Here is a 22,615-nt window from a genome sequence, read left to right as displayed (position 1 = left end):
ACAGGGTTCTGTCTTGGGCCCGGTCTTATTCAACATCTTTATCAACGACTTGGATGATGGACTCAAGGGTATCCTGATCAAATTTGCAGATGACACCAAACTGGGAGGGGTGGCTAACACCCCAGAGGACAGGATCACACTTCAAAACGACCCTGACAGATTAGAGAACTGGGCCAGAACAAACAATATGAATTTTAACAGGGAGAAATGTAAAGTATTGCACTTGGGCAAAAAAAATGAGAGGCACAAATACAAGATGGGTGACACCTGGCTTGAGAGCAGTACATGTGAAAAGGATCTAGGAGTCTTGGTTGACCACAAACTTGACATGAGCCAACAGTGTGACGCTGCAGCTAAAAAAGCCAATGCAATTCTGGGCCTCATGAATAGGAGTATAGCATCTAGATCAAGGGAAGTAATAGTGCCACTGTATTCTGCTCTGGTCAGACCTCACCTGGAGTACTGTGTCCAGTTCTGGGCACCACAGTTCAAAAAGGACACTGACAAACTGGAACGTGTCCAGAGGAGGGCAACCAAAATGATCAAAAGCCTGGAAACGATGCCTTATGAGGAACGGCTAAGGGAGCTGGGCATGTTTAGCCTGGAGAAGAGGAGGTTAAGGGGTGATATGATAGCCATGTTCAAATATATAAAAGGATGTCACATAGAGGAGGGAGAAAGGTTGTTTTCTGCTGCTCCAGAGAAGCGGACACGGAGCAATGGATCCAAACTACAAGAAAGAAGATTCCACCTAAACATTAGGAAGAACTTCCTGACAGTAAGAGCTGTTCGACAGTGGAATTTGCTGCCAAGGAGTGTGGTGGAGTCTCCTTCTTTGGAGGTTTTTAAGCAGAGGCTTGACAACCATATGTCAGGAGTGCTCTGATGGTGTTTCCTGCTTGGCAGGGGGTTGGACTCGATGGCCCTTGTGGTCTCTTCCAACTCTATGATTCTATGATTCTATGAAAGCAATGGGACTTTTCTTTAGTCATGACTCGTTTGCTGGAATGCTTTATTTATCTGTTGCTTTCAATGGGTCTGTCACAGAAATTATAGAAATAACACAATTAAAAGTCGAAATGCGTGTGAGAAGGGTTGAGCAAGTGAAGGTTGGAATGTGAAGGTTCTGTTTGCAAGAGAACCATGAGAGAAGTACAGAACAACATGTACACACGAGTTGTTGCTATAACTGTTGAAGACAAAAGAAGGAGGGGAAGATGAGAAAGTTGCTATGCCTTGTAATTAAACCAGTAGAAGCTAGTCAAAGCAAGTGCTGCCATACGTATATAGACATAACTGCCCCTCTGCTTGGAAGGAAATAAATGTTTGTGCCTTTGTTAAATTTGGGTTGCCACCCTTCAACTACCTGCTGGTTCAGGTTGTGTTGCACAGGCTTAAATAAACGTCCTGTTCGACTGACATTTGGAGTCTGGATCTCATTGTCCATCCAGGCTGAACCCAAAGGGTGTTGAACCCCAATATTTCCCCAACATATCCTTGTTCATAGGAGCACATGTATAAACCACAACTGATAGAAGTTGGAATCCCCTATGAAGGGTAAATAATTTTCTAAGAAAAGCATTGAACTGGATCATATTTTTACAAAAATAACGGACTACTAATTTCAGTTCGAAAGCACTCTTAAGTGCAAGTAGATAATAGGGACCGCTTTATAGCGGGAAGGTAAACGGCGTTTCCGTGTGCTGCGCTGGTGCTGGCTCGCCAGCTGCAGCTTCGTCACACTGGCCACGTGCCCCGGAAGTGTCTTCAGACGGCGCCGGCTCACGGCCTCTTAAGCAAGATGGGCGCGCAACCCCAGAGTCGGACACGACTGGCCTGTACGTGCAGGGGTACCTTTACCTTTACCTAATTTCAGTTAATTAGTTGAATAATATAATTGAAGTCCATTACACTGTTTTATAATTAAAGCCGAAATCCTAACCTCACTTACCCAGGAGAAAGACCCACTGAATTCAATAAAACTTCCTTCTGGTTAGGATTGCTCTGTTATACACCTTCTCTAGCAATTGCCTGTATCTCCTTATGAAGATCTTCCTCACACTCTTAAGAATTATAGAGCCATAAAAGTTTTAGCTTTGGCCATTAGATAATTTCTTCTTCTGGCAGCTCAAAGAGGAACTGCTGTGGGGTAAAGCCAGAGAACTAATGCTCTTTCAGGATTACACCCTGTGACTTGGTTATGAGGAGAGCAATATTTAATCAGGCAAAGCAGCTGGACAGGAAGAAGGATTTACGGTGCTTTATTAAATACTCAGCAATATTCCATATAAGGAAAAGTGGAGAAGAGAAGAGCTGTCAGTTAAGCCCCCTATGGAGGCTGAAAGATAGCTTAAAAGTATGGAAACTCCTGAGGTATCTATGGACTAAGCTACCCTATGTGACCCTTGCTCTTCCAGTATGCTTTGACAGGCAGCCCACAACAAAAGAAATGGAATATGAAGACATGGGCCACTTGACCATAGGCATCTCCAGTTCAAACTGTTACACATCTTGGGAAAGCAAAGGCCAATAACTGACTTGTCAAACCTGGTTCTGAACTTCTACTAGCAATTATGGGAAGTCTAGCTTATCTTTAAATGTTGCACCAGGTTTATATTCACATCACATCTGTGAATTTGTGTGTCAGATGTCTCTGCTGAAGGTCCTTTATCTACCTTTAACAAATAATACTGCTGTAGTCTTCCTTCTTTTCTGTTGGGAGAAAAAATGAGGAGGTAGACAGAACGCAGCAGCAGGTGGAAACACTCCGTGACATCTCAGGCCCCGAGACTGATGACACTCAGACAGCTGATATTGTCATTCCTGCTAATTGCTAGAAAAGGGGATTAGGAAAAAACCACAAATTGGCTCCTGACATTGATCCCAACAGCTTCACACAGCATAATATAGGCAAGGGTGCTCCTCCCTGCCACACACCTAGAGTTCATATGGAGGCCTGTGTAAGGAGATGCCCCATTCACAGTCTTTAACCTGCCCCTATTCCCCTCCCCTTTTTTGGGAAGGGGAAGACTCTCATGGTTTGGGGATCTGCATCCATGGGCTCATTGCATTGAGTGCCTATGAATTGTGGAGGGGTGTAGAATCCATGACACTCCTTCCCTATGTGAAACCTCTCAGCAGCCAGGAAGAGTTCATAGACAACAAAGACGCCTGCTTCTTGAGAGAAGAGCAATGACAAACCTAGACAGCATCTTAAAAAGCAGAGACATCACCTTGCCCACAAAGGTCCTTATAGTTAAAGCTATGGTTTACCCAGTAGTGATGTATGGAAGTGAGAGCTGGACCATAAAGAAGGCTGATCGCTGAAGAATTGATGCTTTTGAATTATAGTGCTGGAGGAGACTCTTGAGAGTCCCATGGACTACAAGAAGATCAAACCTCTCCATTCTGAAGGAAATCAGCCCTGAGTGCTCACTGGAAGGACAGATCCTGAAGCTGAGGCTCCAATACTTTGGCCACCTCATGAGAAGAGAAGACTCTCTGGAAAAGATCCTGATGTTGGGAAAGATTGAGGGCACAAGGAGAAGGGGACGACAGAGGACGAGATGGTTGGACAGTGTTCTTGAAGCTACTAACATGAGTTTGACCCAACTGTGGGAGGCAGTGGAAGACAGGAGTGCCTGGAGTGCTCTGGTCCATGGGGTCATGAAGAGTCGGACATGACTAAATGACTAAACAACAGTGACAGTATTACATTGATATTTTCATTTTCATGCAAAGGCAACAATATGACTAGGTAGAAAGTACACAGAACAGAAAGCTCCATTGAACATCTTCCAAATGAGACCATGAATCTGCAAAGAGCAGCATTATGAGTTTGGTGTGCTACACACCCCAATGTGACGTTCCAGTAGAGTGTATTTGACCCTGCCTACTATACTCAGATGTTTATCTGTCTCCCATTTTAGAACATGATGTATTCAGGAACTCATAAGGGTGAACCTGATCAGCCAAAACCCAAACAAACCAATTGTGTACAATAAAAAGAGGTTGAAGGGAAGGGTTTATATAGTACAGCTTAGTGTACAGAAAGCAAATAGATATCTCATTAGCATTAAAAAGCTAGAATTCTATGAAACCGATTCACTCGTATCCTAAAAGAAATTTTACTTGATTTTTTATTTCTACTAGGAAAGAACTTGCATGTCAATCAAATGTGTAGGGCTAGATTGTGTATGTCTTCAGGGTCACTGCCCTGTTGATAAGTGAAGCAGTGGCCAGTTGAGTGGAAAGAGGGAAGGGATCAGAACAGCCGGCAACCTCCAGCCTTCTGGTTGCTCTCAGGTATTTCCGAGCAGTTTATGCTCCTTTATTCATATCTAGAATCAAGATAGTCATTGATACTGAATATGACAGCTAATTGCTGTATAACAGGGACGGGGAACATATGACCCTCCAGATGTTACTGAACTACAAATCCCATCATCCCTGATCACTGGCCATGCTGACTGGGGCTGATGGGAGTTGGAGTCCAACAACATCTGGTGGCCACAGGCTCCCCATCCCTGCTATATTGTCTAGCTTTGACCTGGATGTTTGGAAAGTTCTAAGTTGTATTTATTAGACTTCCATTTATGGGCCCACTTGTTGATGGGAAGGTTCCATTTGCTCCAATAACTAGGCCTTGGACATAAGATCTATGTATTATTAACATGAACTGATGCATACATATTTGTCTTATCTAACGGCTTTAAAAATTATTCAAAACATTTGACTTTTAAATGTTTTCAACCAACATTTGGAATTCCTCCCTGTATGAGTAATAGGGCAGTTGTTTGGCAAGCATTTGCTGCACTACAAAAAAACATAAACAAAGGGTGCATCCTCCCAAACTCCTGGTTTTCTTTACATGCCTTTCTCGCTAAAACCAAGAACAGATGCAATGGATCATACAGCAGAAAGAAAAGAAAAAGAAAAGAAAAACACCAACCCATTCATTTTTCCAGAACCAGGATTTAATTCATTAATGTTTATTCCTCAGATTTGATTGCTACATGAAAATCTCATGAATATTATGCAAATACATCTACATCTTCTTTTTAAAACATCCCTTACCTACAGGGCTACAGAATCTTCTTATCTGCATAAATATTTGTGGAAACATGATCAACACTAGAAAGAAGCCAGCTTGTAAAGAGAGGAAGGGAAATAGATTTTCATGTCATTCAGATGTCTTCTCACTAGCACATCAGAGTGAACCAGGGGTTGGGAACATCAGGTCCAGAAACCCAATGTGGTCTTAATTTGGCCATTGGAACTCTCCTCAGACCACATCCCCTCCCACAGGCCACACCCTCCTTGAGTGCCTGGAAGGAAGATGGAGAGATGTGGGGTGGGTGTGGGTGTGGGTGGGTGTACAGAAACCTCTGACTTTCATATAGCTGGAATGTAACCTACTTTGTAAAGGTAAGAGTCATTGCTCTGCCCACTTTTATACCTGGCCCCACGCAACACAGATATGTGGCTCCCAGAAGGCTGTCCATGATGAAATGTGGACAGAAAGAGGTTTGCCATCCCTGCAGTAAACCATAGGTACTGGTCTACCACGAATGTGCCTATCTGGGCTGCTTGTCTCCTCCCCAGTACCACATGTAGGAAACATACTGCAATCCTCGTCAGCCTTATGTGATTTGTTTTACTCCAACAATTGTGATATGTTTGTTCCAACAAACCATGAACAGAAAGTTAAGAACAAAGAGAGCTAGTCACATACCTGGTTGGGTGGGATTCTGGTTTGTTTTTCCCCAGTGAACATGGGCAGCAATATAGTTCTTCAAGAATCCTGATTTCTGAAATGTGTATCCTGATTTCTTAAATGGGCTGTGGTGTAGTTTCTTGATTTCTCAACTCATATTCTAGCTTTCCAGATAGTCATAGTATCTGCCTGATGAAAATAGTTACTGGGTTTAATGTCTTCTGGAATATACTATGGAGCACTATGCAGTTTGCAGCACAAAGGTAACAGATTGCAAATGACTGGCAAGGGAAATCTGTTTCTAAAGGTGAATTTATTCATACAGATGAAACATGTTAAGCCAATATATTCCCAGCAGAGCCAATTAAAACCAAGGAATGCAAAAACAACAAAAAATAATTCCTGCACTGTTAACATATAGGATGCACATTCATGTTTGAATAGATCTAATTAGGAACTCACAATTTCATAGCAAGACCCAAGAGGTAAAAATGAGCATTGTTAGGTGATAAATCTATAGCTGTATATTGTACTGTAGTTGTAAAATGCTGCAGAGGAAAACTACTTTCATATATCACATGTTCTTAGCATGACATATATATGGTGAAAGGAGAGATCGAAACCTGGTCCCTCTAGCATGTACACCTTGGAGGGGAAAAGGAACCTGTGTTGGACTTAGTCATATCCAATTTATGAGAAAAAAACATTTTACTCAGTTGGGTTTTTTATTAGCTCATGGAATGTAAATAAGGATCACATGATCCTGAGATGAGAGAATGAAATACTAACACATTCCACCCTTATAATGGTTCAAGGAGACAGCTGTCACACACTCATTCAATCAGTCACAGAGTTAAGTGGGCAAATAAGTCTAAAGTGAGCTATGTGAAGATATTAATATACCTGCCTTTCCATAGGGGAATGTTTAATTAATTCAAACTGGGGGTTCAGTGTCTAAGTTCATATTGTTGTAGCTGAATTTTTAGCTGCTGAGCAGAAGCTTTTCCAAACTCCATAGGATACAGCAGTACTGTATTGCAATTTCTCTGTTCATATGTGGAATTGAGACCTTTTATCCATTTACTGTATGTGCATCTAACAAGATTCACTTGAGTAGCTATAGACACCAAAGTCGAGGCAGCCTAGTTCATCATAATATGAATACAGCACTTCTATTGATTTAAGGTCTTAAAAAACAAATCAACTTTAAAAATGGCACTAGAGGAATAGTAATCTAAGGCAATAATAACATGGTGAAAAGTTGGGTGTGTCTGAACTGCAAATTGATTTAATTCTGCCTTGTAGAGTTGTTTGTTTATTGCATATTTGTATCTCATATCCCTTCCAGTGGCTCCAGGTTAGAAACAAATCCTTCAGGTTGGCTGCTTCTGTGTCTGTCAGACTATCTCCCCACACCAGCTGCCCAATTAATGGATTAATAATACTTTTCATTTAATATACAACATGTTGCTAAGCACAAATGTCACTGTGCCATAGCATTCAGTAAACTAGTCTGTGCTGAACTCTAATATGAAATTAGAATTATGCTGTCTATAGAAGGAATGTTATGCAGCTGCTATATTATACTCTTTCTTAGCGTTTTGTTTGCCTGTACAGTGGTGCCTCGCAAGACGAAAAGAATCCGTTCCGCGAGTCTCTTCGTCTTGCGGGTTTTTTCGTCTTGCGAAGCAAGCCCATTAGAGGTTTAGCGGCTTAGCGCTACAGTATTAGCGGCTTAGCCGGCTTAAAGATCAGCTGATAAGCGGCTTAACGATCAGCTGATAAGCGGCTTAGCATCAGCTGTTAAGCGGCTTAAAGATCAGCTGATAAGCGGCTTAGCATCAGCTGTTAAGCGGCTTAAAGATCAGCTGATAAGCGGCTTAGCCATCAGCTGATAAGCGGTTTAGCGGCTTGGGAAAAAGGGGGGGAAAAGGAAAAAAACCCCGCAGGAACTCGCAAGACATTTTCGTCTTGCGAAGCAAGCACATAGGAAATTCGTTTTGCGAAGCACCTCCAAAACGGAAAACCCTTTCGTCTAGCGGGTTTTCCGTCTTGCGAGGCATTCGTCTTGCGGGGCACCACTGTATTCCCTCCCCTTTTATGCTCATCGTGCTTCTTCTCTTTCATTGTTGCCATTTCTGCCTGATATTAACGTAATGTTTTTTCTGCTTTTTTTGGTCTAAACACAAACATAGCTTGCAATTCACTTGCTTGAAATGAAATATACCATTAAGCTGTTATTTGTTCAGATGATGCAAGGGTTGGAGCTGGCATCAGACTTCAGGGGGCTGCTGCCAGCAAGTCCCTGTTCCCCAATGCAGACAGGCAGGGTCCCCTCCCGCTGCTGCTGCTGCTGCTGCTGCTGTGGTGGCCCAAACCAATGTGTTCCAAACCCATGGCTTCAAATTACAAGAAAGGAATTTGAATGATACAGATAATGTTTGGCTCAGCCCAGCTCTGTTCGGCATGTGGTGCACACCCTGCAACCTACTCCCCCCCCCCCGCATGGCTCTGTAACCCAAAGCTTTCCAAACTGTGTGTCATGACCCATTAGTGTGTCAGCTACAGTGTGTAGGTGTGTTGCACAAATGCTCCCCGTGCTCCTTCCAGGGCTGGAAAGGGGTTAGTTTAAACTCCAGTCTGCTAGTAAAACTGAACCAGGGCCGGATTTAGGTTTGATGAGGCCCTAAGCTACTGAAGGTAATGGGGCCCTTTATATGTCCAGCTGTCCTTTGTCAACAACAAATTGTCGCTGTTTTTTGTGTTGAATATATGCTATATGGTAATTTATGGACCCAATAGGTATCTAAAGCCACTTGCCACTGTTGCTGTATGTAGGTTTTATTTTATTTGTTTTTTTATATTATATTTTGGAAATGTACATCCAGTTTTCCCCCCTTTACATTTTCTTGGAAGCCCCAAGCTATAGCTTGTTTAGCTTATACGTAAATCTGACACTGATTTACATATACTGAAACTACGTTTACGTTTAGTTCAGTTTACGTTTAGTTCAGTTTACGTAAACTGAACTACTGTGTTGTGAAATGATGCATGTCTAAAAAGTGTGTTACCAACACAGAAAGTTCTGCTCTAATCTGTGGGAATGTGTGGCTGCAACAGTCTTAAACGATCACATGAACCAGGCCATGTTCAACTTCCTGACTAGCACTTTTCAGGCTTATGGAGTTAATTTTTAAATTAAATTTCTTCTTCCTTTGAATATTTGTTCCATATACAGTTGTGAAATAGGCCCCAGGTCCACTATATTTATTTGGTTAAAATAGGAATTGTTTAGTTTTCATTTTAGTTAAAGATGAAAGATATGTTGGACTACAACTCACATCATCCATGAGTGTGTTGGCAAGGGCTTATGGGTGTTTTTTTAAAATAAAACAATAGTATGTATAAGGAAAAAAATGAGTTCAAATATAGGACACCGCTGATAAAGAGTCAAAATGCCCAAGAAGTATGCTGGATACAGTGAAATTCTGCACTGACCCTTAAAACCTGCTACTTCAGAATTAAAGGTTAATCTGACTTATATATCAATCAGCCATGAACAAGCAATACATTATACTGAGCAAAAGAATAGGAGATTTCATCATCATAATGAGTTTGTCTTTCAATCTACCTATCACTGCTGGAGTTGTAATCCTGTAATTCTTTTGTGTTGCAAGCCTATATATATAGTTCATAGTGAATGATCATCAGAGTCCTTCCAGATAGAAGTCCATGGATGAATAATTCAGGAGGTATATATGGTTCAGAAACACAAGTTGTAAACAATTTATGCAACGTCACAAAAACTGTATAGATGATTTTAGTGATAGTTGACATTCATTCTCTCAATATGCCTCATCAAATCTATCTAAAGCATGTAGAAAATACAGCTAGAGTTTCTGCTTCTGGATCAGGTCAGTGAAGTCCAAATATCTAGGGAAACTTAAACAAAAAGTTCATCCTTTTCTAATCTGTTGTGCGTTTCTTTGTGTAGAGCCAGTATCTGGCATTTAAATTATTTGTCCTTAGTGAAGGATTTAGACAGGACTCCCTCTACAGTAGATTTTGAAACTGTTGGACAAAGTTGGTTCTCCTCACCATCCAGCCTAGATCCATGGCTTGTTGAACTGTGATGGGGCTGTATTAAGGCTGACAGATTGCTTGCACCACAGACACCTTCCACGCCTTACATTTAGATCTGCTGCTGAATCTGGAGAGCAGGCAGGTGTGCCTTTTCCTGCCTACAAGGGCCACAACCTACTGGCTGAGAAGCAGTAATCTAAATTGGTGTGGGGAAGATGAGCAAACAAATGCATGTTCGCTGTGAATTAACTCACTTGATTAATTTACAGAGGACTCAATGTTATTCTGATCATTTCATATGTATCACCCCCTAGTACGTAGCCCTCTTTTAAAACTAAAACCCAATTGGTCACCTTATGTTTCTGGTTTGGACATTATTCTATCATTTATGAGTGTTTACTAGTATTTTACGTCACTGGCTGTTTAATGACAGAAGGACAAATAGGGTCAGATTCATGAATGGGCTATTGGGAAATACTTGCTCTGATTCAGAGTCTTGTGTTGATTGTGATTCAGGAGAGAGGGAGAGGCCCATGGATAATCTGCGCTCCATGGATGCATTGAATATTCCAATGACATTTACATGAAGGGATGGGATTGACAGGCACGTCTTGAAGAAAGAGAGATGTATGTTGCTGTGCAAGCTTAGGAATGGATGGGGGATTTTAAATATTTATAACTCTTTCTCAGCACTTTCTTTTGGAGGTCCAGATTTGCAGAGAGGCTTGGCAGAAGCTGAGCAGTTGTGCTGATCTTTCCACAGGTAAAAATGTAACCCACTTAGAATATATGTATCCAGCTCCAGTGTGCTCCTGATTTCTGAAGTTCTGAAATTTCTGTTCAGAAGTGGAGCATATGGGCGGCGGGGGGGGGGGGGAGGGGACGACGACTTAAGGAGCATGCATAATAAATCCCTAGAGTTATATGGAGATTACTTGGAAGGGTGGGCAATGCCTACAGTGACTTCTTTCTGGGGAATATAGCAACAGCAGTAGGCGTTAACAGCTGCATGCAGGTTATGCCACCAGGAAGCAAGCTTCATTCCCCTTTTTATCCACTTAGAATGCATGAGTGGATTAATTATGGGCTCAAGAAATGAGAAGGCCTGAATTGTAATCTTTCTGATGATCTGAGAGTGTCAGTGTCTTTTGGCATCTCTAAACTTTACAACCGTGTTGGACACAACCTTTCCACAGTGGTGGTGTTCATGACTGGTTACATCCCCTCCCCCCACAATGTATTCTGTTCTCCCTCAACATTTACATGCTGTAAATGCAACAAAAAAGAATGGTAAGGAGAGCTAAATTTGCACCAGGAACACAGGAATCTGCTTTATACCAGGCCATCTAGATCACTATTGTCTATTCCAGGTGTGGGGACCATTTGGCCCTCCAGATGTTACTGAACTGCAACTCCTTTAAAAAAAAAAAAAATTATTAACCGGCCAATCAAATCAAATTAAATCACATCACATAAATTCTGAATTACAAAGCCGAATTTTAAATTTTATTGGGGGGACCCATATTTCAAGATCCGAAGGGGGATTCTGATCATCTTCTTGCTACTGCGTTAATGTCCAAATCAGTCCAAACAGAGTTCATAATTCTATCCAGTCTTATCTTGCTGTTTCCACATCACATCTTGTTCATATATTTTCTCTTTTTTCTTTATGATCTCTTCTGATAGTCTCCTTAAGCCGATAAACACCAATAATAATCCTGTGTGAATTTTTCCGTTCTTCCAATCCTCAAATCGAGATGGTTTCCATATATCATCGCCTTCATAGATAACATCGCTCTTTCCATCATTAATTACAGAACTGTCGCTCTTAAGTCCCTCTGAGGAGTTTCACCCACAATGTAAAAACAGCTCTATTTCTCTATTTCTCCTCCCAGACTCAAGACCTCCAACAGAACTTCCCAATATGGTGACAGCATTTTTAACTGCGTCATTCCAAAGCCCTTATATGTTCCACGCTCTTCTTAAAACATGCTTTGGTTCGAAAGTTTATCTCCACAGCCTTAAATCCACAGCTTAAGTCCTTAAAACAACATTTTTGACTTGTGAGGGGAGGGGATTCTTGTTTAATCACATAAGGAAAGAAAGGAAAGTTTTTCCCCCCTCCCCCATCAGTCATTTGCCATACTGTGTCTTGGCGTATCTTCTCATGATTTATTCTTGTTCCTCCGACTCGTCTTGTTTTATCAGAGATCTCTTCTGTTAGCAGTCTTTACTCCCCCTCCTTCCTTGAAATATGTGCATTCCTTCATCCAAATTGTTTCTTTTGAAGTTCTTGCAGCTAGTGGCGCGGATCAGGGACGGCGTCCAGGAGCGCCGAAATCCCACAGGAGGGCTTTGTGCCTAGTGCCCCCATCCCCATAAATTCGGGGGTGGTATAGGGCACAGCAGGCAAGGGCAGTCCCCCCCCCACAAACCTGGGGTGGTGGTAGGGAGGCTATTTACTCCCATCACAGCCTCCAAATCACCTCGTGTAGGTCGGAGAGATGTTATTGTCAGCCATCTTCCGATGCGCCCCCTAGTGGCCCCCCCTACTGAACTGCAACTCCTATCAGCCTCAGCAAGCATGGCCAATGGCCAGGGATGATGGGAGGTATAGCTTTCTCACACTTGGTTTATTCCAATTGGCAGAAGCCACTTTGGGTCTCCAACAGAGAAAGGTCTTTCCCATCAGTTGCATCCTACCCCTTTTAACCATAAATGCCAAGGACCTCCTGTGTCCAAAGCATGTGTTATATACTGTTGATTGCATCTGTGAGGCCACACCAGGACTCCATACAAAGGCTTTGTGATGCATATTATGTGAGAACGGATGTAAGTGGTACTGAGCAAGTGTTTGCCTCATTATTATGCGACTATGGCGAACACACACACACTGGATTCAGTAGAAAGGCTTCTAGATAAGAGTGGCATTTTTTGGGCAGATTTGTTTCCCACGCCGTATTACTGTCAGGCAAGATATGGAGAGGGACGCAAATGAGGAAAATGCATGCAAATTGCACTGATATATTACTTATTTAACAGCAGGTTGCATATGGTAAGTGGTCCAACATATTTCCCTCTGATTAGCTCTATGTGGTGGCCTATTAGCAATTCCAAAGGGGGGAAATGTGGCAAAATAAACAAAAGGGACAGACCTTCTATGCTGGGTCTTTATAAACCGTGAATATCATTAAATAAACTTAAATCTGCAACTCATATACAACTTGCTAAGGAACATGATGCATTTTTTTCCTGTTTGTGTAAGCTCAATTTCATATTGTCTTGTTACTGAAAAGAAGAAACTTTTATATCGACAACCACATAAATAAACCCTCCTTAAATAACCCCTTTTCATGATGCCATGTGTGAGTCTCCAAGGGGAGAAGCTGTGTGCAGGTAGAGCTCTGGAACTCCAAATGACTGAGGTTCCACAAAAGGGAAAAGTCTATGGGTATAGAGGTCTATGGGTGTAGGCTTTCCCTTGCAATGTCCATTCCTCTGGGGAGTGTGGTCAGGGGGACCCCACAATCTCAGGCGTGTGGCCCGAAGCACAACCCTGCTGCCCCATTCTAATGTGTGATTTTGTTCACCTTGGTCACCACTGGGACTTAAAATTGCCCTGTTTGAACTGCACACATGCCTAAAACTCATCCAATAATCCCCTGCCATCAGCATCAGGCAGATTGTTTTGCAATGATCTTTTCACAGAGGAACCTCAGTAAGCTTTCAAGGAACCCCAAGGCAAAAAATAATAATAGCCTTTTATGAACAAAGCGATCATATGCATTGCCCCCACATTAATATTTTGCCACGTGTTTACAGTATACTAATACAGACACTTGGTGGCCATCATTTGTTCAGCTAATGTGTTCTCAGGGGATAGTCAGGGACTTGTCAAAAGAATGCACTTGAATAGGCTTTCCTGGTAACCTGGAACCTACCTCCAAACCTTCAGAAGTCAACACCCTTGAACTAGGGGTGGGGGCAGCAGAGGAGCAGGGTGCAGGCAGTTTCTCTGTTTGAATTTGGAGTAAGGGGGAGAGAGCTGGCATTAGCTAAAGCTGGAGTGCAGATGTGGGAGGCTACAACAGTGACCACCTTGGAGTCAGATGAAGGATCCATGGGTTGACTGCCTGTTTCGAGGAGTCTTTAAACAGCCTTATTGTTTCCAATAAGGTCTTTCTGTATATTTGTGAATAATCCATGTGTCTTCAGTACTTTCTCATTAAAATGGAATAAAACTTTGCAGTGCTGCACTGCAGAAAAACATTTGTGTTTTTGTGTGTGTGTGTGTGTGTGTGCGCGCGCTCCCCCATATTTATGTCTTAATTCAATTCTGCTGAAACTGATTCAAGGTCAATTTTGGTTGCCTGAAAGCATCTTAACACTAAGGGGTAGTTCCTGAGTGGAAAGGAGATGTCACTTTTAATTTTCTTGAATCTATTATGTATCTGTAGACATTAGACTAGGCTGCTGCACTACAGAATGAATCAAAGAGGTACTTACTTTGCTATGCTCTGGTGTGCGGTAAAGGAATGAATGGCTGCTAGAGAGCACTGAGTGGTACTTAAATTTTTACAGCTCAGCCCACGGGCAATTTATATGCCAGAAATAGCTAGGTGGTATCCCCACACCACTCATATACTCTTTTCCTGTATGCCTGTCACTATTTAAAGCCCACTGTGGGCAAATTCCTCAACAGGATATTGTGAGAGATTCCTGGCTGTATAATAAGAGTGACTTCTCCTGCTCTGGTTGGTACCTATGCATATTTACAGGGAATACTCATGGTGTTAATCCCTCAAAAATTGCAAATGTAGCACCAGCATCTTTCAAGTTTCTGTTCTGAAACACGTGGGCTGAGTATGTAACCAGCATTTCTGAATGTACCATTTTTGGGCTGATGCCAAATAGACAATAGTTTGATGACTATTTACCACAATCTCAGAAAAAGAACAGGTCATAGTCAGAAAAAGCATTCATCATCACTTTCGTAGCCAATGCTTATTATTACAGTATTATTTCTATGGCAGATGAGGCATATAATTGCCATTGTACTTACTGGATAACTTTTGTTTACATGTGCAGATAAATAGTTCGATTCTGTTCTAGTCCAGTATTGCCTCCTCTGGCAGCAATGGCTTTCTGGGGTTTCAGGGAGAATGGCTTTCCCCAGTCCTGCTACCTGATATTGTTTTACCTGGATGTGGCCAAGACCATCTATCAAACAACTCTAGGAAATTGTCCTACAATGTTCATCTGTCCAGTATTGTCTATGCTGACTGACAGTGGCACTGTGGAGTCTCAGGACAATGCTTTTCTCATCTTTTTGTTTTAACTGTTTTTAATTCTGATTTTTTGTAATTGTTATAACCTGTCCTACTGGCAATAAACAGGCAATAATTTTACACGCTACTCCCACAGCAGTGCGATAATCCAGGGAGTTCCAGGCACTTACCCAGGGTCGGTGTTTCCTTTTGGAAATGAGGCACAGAGGAGACTGTGGTGTCTTTATGACCTATGGTTTATTTACACATATATACAACCCGAGCCTATGATAGAGGGGCTCACAGCATTACACTCCCATTGCCACAGCTTGGATGCCAGCAGAAATCAGCCATGGCCCTCTGTCCCAGCTTGCTGCTTACAGACTGACACCTTTCCCTCCCAGCTCACATCAGGCAAACTGCAATCCTAAACTCAACAGCTTTGTCTCTGCTAACTATCAGTGGAAGGGGGGCTCCACTCCCTTGCTGTCTCAAGTAACCTATACCTTCTTAATAGCTTTCTTAATAGCACTTCACGTCCCCCTTTGTCCTCTTTTAACGGCCTTCTCCCAGGCAGTTTCCTGCACATGGAAAAACTGGTAGGGTCAGTATTTTTTACACTGTTAAATTCGACACCTGGCAGCCCGTCTTAGTACAACAACAAGAAGTAGTAGTGGTAGTAGTATTCTAGTTTAGGAATATTTCCCCCAAATATGGGTTTGTTTGGGTAGGAGTGCTGCAAAGTTCACACACCCACTGAAATCCAGTGCCAAATTAAGAAGATGAATAATAAAATCTTATAAGCAGTCATGGCTGGTGCCCATTGGGACTGGTAATGTGGAAGTCTAGGAGACCAACAGCAAATGGAGCCAGAGCCAGTGCCAAGCAGAGCCATCCCCTGGTGTTAAGTAAGAAAGCAGGTGAAGGGCAGAGTGGAGCAGAGCCCCATTTATCTTATGGGCTAGCCTCTAATGCTTGTTAGTTTCCTGGGACAGAAACAGCTTCATAGGTTCAGGGAGAAAGCATGGTTCAGTGGTACAATACATGCTTTGCACGCATATAGTTTCTGGCATCTCTAGTTAACTTTAAAGCATCTCAAGAAGCAGAAGTGGGAAATGCCAAACGAATCCTTAAACCCCTCCTCCCAATTATTTCAAATGAAAGATCAACTTGTCAGATGTTGTACTGTCATTTTCTAGCTGAAAAATAAGGACAATTTTAGCCCTATCTTCATGCTACATTTCCTAGAATAAACAAAGTAGGAATTCATCCCTGGCTACTTCCAAACAAAATTACAACAAAAACAAGAAGGATGCAAATATAGCTACTGTTAACGAAATGTTTAGTTAAATATGACAAAATGGTCATGGCTGTGAAGCACTTGTCATTTTTCAACATGATCCCACAGAGTCTGAATGCATTTTCACCAATGGAAAAGCGTCTCACCTCTTAGACCTGCCATGGGGAAAATACTGGAAAGATTGCAGCTTGAGACACCAAAGAGTTGCTGCTAGTCAAACTAGCGGGATCTATGGCCCGACCTCCCTTCCTATGTTCATTTTCTCTGTAATGACATCAGAGAGACTGAAGTGTGGTTGAAGATGATAGCAATTGCCCAAAGGAGTAAGGCATGCCGATACATTCAATTTTACAGCCAGAAATCAAATTAGAAATTACCCTGCTTTAGCTACACTTGATTTCTGACACAGTTCTGACTTTCTCCAAGTTGATGTGGTTACTCCTTTTGCAAATACAGACATACTGATCTGCCAGGGAATGGATTCCTGAGGCTTCCCTATCGTCTCACAAAGCTGTTTCCAGCTTCACATTCTTCTTCTTTTGATTATGCAAATTGATCTTAACATTTCTTTTCCCCTTTGAATTGTGAAATCTGCAGCTCATTAATAATATGAAATCCCATTCATCCGAAGCCAGCTGAAAAAAGTTAGTTATCACTGGTTTAAATAAATCACTGAAGGATAATAAAGTGATTGAACTGATGATGTTTGGTTGAGCATGTAAAGCTACTATTCTGCTCAACTTTAAAGGACTTCTGATGGACTGTGGCTGTATACACACTGTACCTTTAAAGCACATTTCCCCCCTCAAAGAATTCTGGGCACTGTAGTTTACCCCTCAGATTTACAGTTCCCAGGTCTAGTGTGTACACATCCAGCATAGGTCAAGGATGGGAAACCTGCAGACCTTCAGGTGTTGTTGGACTTCAACTCTTGTTAGAGATTATGGGAGCAGTACCCCAGCAACATATGGCCCAATATGCAGCTCATCTCTGGTATAGGCACTGACTGGGCAATTGGGTTCAGATGTCTTAAACAATGCATGCATATGCTGGGAAAAGGTAGTGCAGGGTCCTTAACACATATTTGGTCAAGAAAATGTTGTGAACTATTTTTTTGCATTTGGTACAGTGAGATTGCATTGCCTCTGATACAATTCTCTCAGCACTCTAGCTTGGACAAGCACAATTTGCATCTCTAAGACTTGATGCCTGGCACTTTGCCCAGTCTAAGCGCATGTTTGAATGTGCAGTGGTCAGTCCACTGCTGAGAAACAACAACTGGGACACATCATTATTATGAATTACAGCCTTGTAAGGGACCGATGCAGCCACTGACTCAAACTCCCTGTCTGAGGCAAGAAACCAATACCTAAGACGTTCTAGCCAGATATTTGTCTAATATTGCTTTGAAAACCTCCAAGGAATGAGATTTCTACATCTCCTCTAGACAGTCTGTCCCACAGTTATGCTGATCCTGGCAGTTAGAAGCCATATCCTAATGGGGGACTTAAATCTAGATCCCAGTAAATCAAAACACATTGCCCTTCTTTCAGGGGAAAGAATGTACAGATGTTTTCTCTCCTTTATATTTGTAGCCTATTATCTTGTCCATTATCAAGCTAAGCCATTGGGTTTCAGGATGATTTTGAGAACTCATTGAGTCACTCAGACCACTTCCTTGTCCAGCTTGGTTACAAACTTTTGTTCTCAATTGGTTCTAAGGCCCAGCTAGTGGTAGAAGAAAACTGAAATGGGAGAGAGGGAAATCCTTGTAAAGTCCAGGGCACATTGATGCCTCAGAGAGTTGTGGGTAGGTTGGAAAAGGAATGGTTCTTCATGAAGTACAATGGCAGAAAATAGCCCTAGGGTGAAAATAGCAAGGGGGGGGGGAAGCAAACTGCACTTTACCAGGCAAGTGGGTGCAGCCACTTAGAAGACCCTGTCCCTTGTCCCACTCAATGTGCATCCATCCTAGATAGGATGAAGGGAGGGCATCTCTTTCTGATCCCAGAAATGGACAGGATGGTCTGATCTCTAAGGTATTCTGGACCGAAGCCATGTTGGGATATATATATATATATATATATATATATATATATATATATCACTCCTTTTCTTCCCTTCCTTTCAGTTAAAGGATTTAATTCATTTCTTCTTTTCCTTCTGTGTCCCCTCCACTGATGGGACTGCAGTAATTCAACACTTAAAGCCAAGGAGGCTTCTTGTGACTCATATATCCCTTGCCTGAGCCTTCTCACAGAGCGTGAGGGGATTTGCTTTTTGTTTTTGTTTTCCATTTGTTATGTTGTTAAAACCTGGGTAACATTGGTGCAAAAGCCCAACCAGAAAAGGCTATCCTGATTCCGCACTGGGAGCCCAGCAGAGCCTCATGGAGTTGGCCACCCTAAAAAGAAAGAAAACGGCAAGCTCCAATTTCCATGCTTTGGTGCTCCCCGTGGCATAAGTCTAGAAGGAACCTGCTACACATGGGCTCCCCTTAAGACAAACAGATGGCTGATGAGTCTCTGAACCTGTTTCTGCAGAAGCATCACCAGGAGCCAAATAGTAAGTGGATGCCTGCAGTCAATATGACTGCAAAAATGACTGCTATATTGCAGTTTCTCAATACAGATAACAGTACAGCACTCAGTTCTTCAGACAATCAGCACCCCGAACCAGTACTTACATAGACTTCTTACAAGAAGCTACCAAAATTCAAAAGTCTCCAAAGGCACAGTTCAGATAATCTTCAGTTTGGGACCTAATCTGGCCTGCAGTCAAAATTCCCTTCTCCTTCCCCTGCCCCCTGATTTTGGCAGCAAAAAATTAAACACAACACTGAGGACCCTGATGGGGGTGTTAACTGTTGCTTCCCTGGTCAGAACTTTAATTTGATGAGAAGAGAGGGGGCAATAACTGATACACGTCCTGTGTGTGTGTGTGAGAGAGAGAGTGGGGTGGCCACCCCCACTAATATCATGCACCCCTGGAGGGGAAGGCAGCTCTTGGGCCAAAACAAGCTTAACTTGTCCTAAACCCATGGTTTAGATTGTCAAGAATGAGCCATGACAAAACTTGAGCTCACAATGTGGATGCTTCCACTTTCCTGTTCTCATGTGTAAATTAGGAACGGAGGAGTGGACATGTGGTACAGGTGCTAACTTGAAATGGGTTCAGAGTCTGTAGTAGAAAAGCTTTTCACAATTGTAAGGGCAATAAGAAGCTCGCTTGAGGAACCAACTGGATTTATTTAGTAGCTCACATTACCTCCTGGTCCAATTTGGCTCTGTGGAAAGGGATACCAGCTCAAACAATCTTCAGTCTCCTTAAAAACTAACTTCAGTCTTTGATTTATGTATATTTGCCTTGGATCTGGTCTGTGCCAGTTCAATCACGTATGCCAGTTTTGATTTCATTAGGGACGATTTGTTGAATTAGGAATTTTACAGGGAGAGACTTGTTTTGTACTCTGCTCTTTTTTGGATGTAATGAGAGGAAAAATTAGGGATTTTTTGTTCATTATTATGTCTATGATAAACAGTTCTCCCTCATTTACTGTGCACTTACTGGAAACATCTATGGTTACAGTTAAACTTAAAACGACACATGCAAAATTATTATGTAAATCTGGAATTAAAAGGACTTATATAGGCTATAACAAGATTCAAAGCATTGATCTCAGTAAATCTAACCTTTTTTCTCAAGCTTCTCACGCAGTTTGGAGTTGGTCTTCCTGTTAGTTTTGCAGATGCTGATTTATTTTGATGGCTTCATATGCAGGTACAAAATAAGTTGGGGTGGCGGGAGAGGAAACCATCTATGGATGCAAGAGAAACCAGATGTATTGCCTTTTCAAAAATCCCATTGTGTGTGCACATTTTGAGCTATGCTCTTCTTATTTACGGTATTTATAAAAGTATTTGTGTACCTCTAAGTCATAAAGTATCAGGGCAATGTCTAATTTTAAAACATAAGACACCATTAAAAAATACAGATAGTCATTAAAGTGGGCAGCTAATCAAAAAATTAAAAATTAAGCAGCTTCAAAGACTTTCAGCATGAAAAGGTCTCCAAGAGGTTCCTGAAAGTTGAAAGTGAAGGGTGCCTGTCACATCTCTGATATAAGAGTGTTCTGCAGCATGGAAACAGCAACACGGTATACAAGTGAAGCAATGTTTTAGGCCAAAAATAGAATTTCAATATGCTTATGTATTACTTAACTGGTCTTAATCTGTTTCTTTAAGATAGAAAAAAAATGGCAAAATATCGCACTGATGACAAAGAATATTATGAAACGTGGGCTGTATCCAAGAAAGTTCACACCCACCCACACCCACCCACACGGGGGGGGGGGGATAACAGAGAGAGAGGAGAGGGAGAGGAAGTCCCATTGCACAGGAGGAAGCACTGTTAATGGTTTCAGAACTCACAGAGTTAAAGAGTTCTGGTGACGTCTCTTTCCTGAGGCGTGGTTAGAAACACTTAAGGGAGGGGTTTGACTCCGTGTGTTTCAGTCTGACTCTCGGACGCCATGCGAAAGGGAGAATGTGTCAGTTCTCGCCAGGTCTGAATTTATGATGTTATTCTTCATGATTAAAGAGCAAGGGGAGATAAGGACTGCCTTGTGTCTGCTCTGATTTATTCCACACGTGCTGCACTTTGCTTCTCACCGCTGTGTTTCGCTCTGCTACCGGCAAGAGAAAGAGGCCTGAGGAGGATTTTTGCAGGAGGCACGGATAGCTTGCAGAGTTTCGCAACGGAAGTGGTGCCAGGCTCCATGTTCAGTCTCTGTGTACACTCTTGTCCGGTGTAATCCGAACAGGTTATGGGTGCTCGCCAAAGCTTTGAAGCATTGCAGGAACGTCCCACGTGTGGGGGAAGCCAGCAGGAAAGTTGCTGGGGTCCAGCTGGAGCTCTGGAGCTGTGTCTTTGAAGCTGGAAGGAGCTCGCTGGGGAGAAGCGATCTGCCGGAGCCGGGAGGCGCAGAAGCTACTGCCGGGAGACGTGAGTAAGCTTAGCCCCCGGGGGAGGAGGAGATGGCTCAGTCCCAGGAACACGGCTTTGAGCTTAAGCTGCCGTGTGCGAAACTAACTCTTAACTCGTGGCTAGAGTGGAGTTATTTAGCAGAGTTGTCCCTAGTTGGAGCCAAGCTCTGGGAAACAGTAACGCCGATGTCTATGTCAGCTGGGGCGGTTACAAGCCAACGTGAAGCTGAGGAGCGTGTGCTTACTTTTCTGGCTGAGAACGTCAGTGCTGATTTGAGGCCTGTTGTTCTGGATGCAAGGAAGCCTGAGGTCGCTTGGGTAGCTCTCCAGGAAGCGTGTAAAGCTGGGGGCAGGAGCCAGGGCCGGGAGATGGCTGCGTCAGGACAGAAAAAAAGGCAAGAAAGCACGGAAAGCCGGTGCACAGCTGGGAAAGGCTGTGGGACCCCTGAGGGGGGCGAAGGGACTGTTGCCACTACTGCTGCTGCTGCTGGTTTAGCAGAGTCTAAAAGCTGCGTGGGTGATGCAACATGTCTGCGTGAGGAGCTTGGAGAGAGGCAAGCTGCTGGGGGCCCTTTACCCATCACTGGGGGTGCAGGAACGCGTCCTGGAAGTCCTGTGAGCAGTGGGGGGGCGGTGAGCAGTAAAAGCTCAGAAAAGCCTCTTTTTCCAAAGGCTGCCAAGAGTTGTTTGCGTCGTGAGTTGAAGCCTGGGAAACAGGACAGTGCTGAAAGTTTCAAGGCCAGCCATCTGCTGCAGAGGGAGATACGTGCTGCAGAGCTGTCTGGGAACTCCAAGATAAGTCCAGTCTTCAGAGCAACGCAGGAAGTTGTGGTTACGGACGCTGTCAAGGACAGGTGCAGCCAGACGTTTGTTGGCATGGCAACGCTACAGAGCAATGCCAGCAGGGACACAACTGTGAAGTGGGTGCTGGACTCAGGAGCGAGTCATCACCTGATAACGCCATCTGCTGGGGAGCTGCAGAATTGCAGGGCTGTTTTGGCTGGAACGATTTGTAAATTCGCTGACGGGAAAAAACGAAATGTATCTAAAGTCGCAAATGTATATGTTTCTGTTTTGCAGGCGGAGCTGGAGTGCTTCATTGTACCAGGGATGAAGTGTTGCCTGTTATCGATTTCTGCTCTGGCGAAGCAGGGATACAAAATTTGTTTTGAAAATAATACCTGTTCCATTTTCAGAGGGGGGAGGCAACTTGTCAACGTGGAGAGCAAGGACAATCTCTTTGTTCTGGAAACACCTCTGGAGG

At 42.9% G+C, this 22,615-nt stretch overlaps 2 long non-coding RNA genes across 3 annotated transcripts in view; one reads left to right on the top strand and one right to left on the bottom strand.

Moving 5' to 3' along the window:
* The window catches only part of LOC308469256, a 96,758-nt gene that overhangs the window by 43,247 nt on the left and 30,896 nt on the right, over window positions 1-22,615 (bottom strand). Inside the window, exon 2 of the long non-coding RNA XR_013982059.1 lies at window positions 5,735-5,905. This is a non-coding gene — a long non-coding RNA (uncharacterized lncRNA). The remainder of the gene's footprint in view (window positions 1-5,734; window positions 5,906-22,615) is intronic.
* The window catches only part of LOC308469247, a 100,977-nt gene that overhangs the window by 56,416 nt on the left and 21,946 nt on the right, over window positions 1-22,615 (top strand). The window lies entirely within an intron of this gene.

This window comes from Podarcis pityusensis, assembly GCF_964106645.2.
Source record: "Podarcis pityusensis genome assembly, chromosome: 2".
In the NCBI taxonomy this organism is placed as follows: domain Eukaryota; kingdom Metazoa; phylum Chordata; class Lepidosauria; order Squamata; family Lacertidae; genus Podarcis; species Podarcis pityusensis.
This window is presented reverse-complemented; position numbering and strand designations above follow the sequence as displayed.